At 43.7% G+C, this 2,515-nt stretch overlaps 1 protein-coding gene across 1 annotated transcript in view; it reads right to left on the reverse strand.

The window, feature by feature from the left end:
- Positions 1–869: 869 nt before the first annotated feature.
- Positions 870–2,515, reverse strand: part of LOC122556183 (ras-related protein Rap-2b) — a 3,373-nt gene continuing 1,727 nt past the window's right edge. The window contains exon 2 of the mRNA XM_043702701.1: positions 870–1,954. The gene's annotated coding sequence lies outside the window, so the exon portion shown is untranslated. The remainder of the gene's footprint in view (positions 1,955–2,515) is intronic.

Genomic DNA, 2,515 nt, shown 5'->3' on the forward strand with positions numbered 1-2,515 from the left:
TCTGATGGTCACTTGTAAAGCTTCAAGACAATTATAAAGCACAGTTTTCATGCCCCACACCCCCCCGCGCCCCCCCCCCACCCAACATGCCAGCTTTCACCAACATCCAAACAACACTGCCCAAAACATATTAGTTGGCACCACCGCAAAGCAGTGTGCCAAGGTTTCACCAACAGCACCTTTCAAATCTGTGACCTCTGCCACCTGGAAGGACAAGATGGACAGGCATGTGTGAGTGTTGCCAGCTTCAAACTGGACAAAATAATCAGTTTTGTCACTGGAACTCAGTACACATAACAGCACCATGGAACATACCCTCACCATTATCAAGAATACCAGCTTAGGTTAATATTGTCCAAAAAGCTGGGTAATAAATGCTAGCCATTGCTTTTTTTTTTGTTTAAATAAAGTACATACATTACAGCAACACAAGAACTGGCTGTATGTAAAATATCCACCACAGCAGCATCACATCCTCACCATGTCCTAGGCCATGCCATGCCTTCACTTTTATTTCTTTCCCCTTTACATCTCTTGTTATCTTTAGTTCCCAAGTAAGTAGAAATCTACTAACATCATCAAACTAATGCATGTCATTGAGCATTTTGTGCACATTCACATTTATGGTTTGGTCACTCAAAAAAAAAGGCACTATAGCAATGCAAAATCATCCTGTTCTTTCAAATGATTCATTGTTCCCGCTTTCATAGTGGCCACAACACTCATTCCTTTCCTTCCCAGGAAAACGAGTTATTGCATACAGTGAACAAACCAATAGATGACATGCAGATTGACAATGGGACCGCACCTTTCTCTTAAGTTATCATATATGAATTGTCAAGACATACAATAAAACATCCAACGCTCAATACAGTTTTCTTTCTTTTATATAAAAATGCACTTTGTATTAAAAGTCTCAGAACAGACACAGCTGTTAAATGCACGTCTGGATTTGTAACATATAGAGGATGTTAGAATTCCTTGGTGTGCCAGACTAAGATTTCCCCCAACCCCCCCCCGCCCCCCCCTTCCTTCCTTCCTTCCCCCTTGCCCTCCCATCTCGGTCAGTGTTGGCCTGGACAGAAAGAGTGAGAGAGAGATTAGATTAATACACAGAATCGCAAAGTGAGGGATGATACAGGTCCTTTGGAAACAAAAGCGGAGGAGAAATTAACAAAAAAAGAGGAAGCTAGATTTCCTAACAACCTGCGATGTAGGCAAAGCGAGGAAAATATGGGGGGGGAAAACCAAACTTCTGTGTAGATTCCATCAAGAGAGGCTCTTTTCACTCTCGCCATGCTTTATGCGGGATCACTCAAAGGAAAGTTTTAAGTACTTTTATTTTGTGCGCCGGCAGCTCATGGGATGGCATGGAGGCTTTCACAGATTGGCACGTACTGCATTGACAGTGGAATCTCAAAGGCACTAGACACAAGGGCGGTTGGTGGCCTGCGATCAGCCGGTTTGTGGACCACAGCACAGTAATTGTCTGCACCCTCCTGGGCTCACTAGGTGTCCATTCATCAGTCTTCTCTCTCCTCCCTTGTTTGTACAAGTCCACGGTTGTCACATTCACAGCACACAGTTCAAAAAAATAACCATTATCGCATTTTACGTTAAATATATTTGCCCTACCTTTCCCCTTTTCTGTCAATGGGGTGGTGGTGGGGGAGGGGATGGGGGTGGGGCGAGGGGGAGACAGGTTAAAGGGCAGGGGAGGGAGGGACAAAAAGGGGAAGAGGAGGCAAAAATCAAGTCACAGCAGTTCAACAAAAAATAGATGTACTTTGCTTTCCCCACACCCCTAAACACCCCATGAATAAAACAGCAGTAAGATGGAGCTCTGATTCAAATCGTGTGGCATCTGTTACAGTGTCTCCAAAGTTTACGTTGGTGCCACAGGAGATGGGATGTCAAATATCCATATTTTCAACTTTGCATAGAAACTCTGTGCCTGTAGCGAGAGAGGGGAAAGTGGAGATGGGGGAGGGAACAGAAGGGGACAAAAAACGTTAAAGAGATCAGCAATTCATCATTCATTAAGATTCACTTACAATTCACCCCCCCCCCCACCTCCCCTTGCAGTGAACAAAAGACTAGATTGTACCAAATACAGTCAACTGAATTCTAAAATAAATCTTTTCTCCCCTCCCCCTTTACAGTTTTGAATGCAAATCTGTGCCTGCCAACTCAACTCGTCTCAAACCCTGCAAACAGAGACACACACAGAAAAGCACACAGGCACAAACAGAGGGATCCAGAGATAGACATATAGGCACAGATAGAGACACAGATCCAGAGAGACAGGTATACACACACATATATACAGGCACAGTCAGATAGACAGATCCAGAGACATATACACACACACACAGATACAGAGATATACATGCACACACAGTGACATAAAGAGAAAGAGATACAAAGACATACACATAGGCACGTACAGATAGACACATACACAGGAATACAGAGACAGACAGATACAGAAACACACAGACAGACATACAGACAA

Source organism: Chiloscyllium plagiosum, chromosome 13, assembly GCF_004010195.1.
Source record: "Chiloscyllium plagiosum isolate BGI_BamShark_2017 chromosome 13, ASM401019v2, whole genome shotgun sequence".
NCBI classification, from domain to species: Eukaryota; Metazoa; Chordata; class Chondrichthyes; order Orectolobiformes; family Hemiscylliidae; genus Chiloscyllium; species Chiloscyllium plagiosum.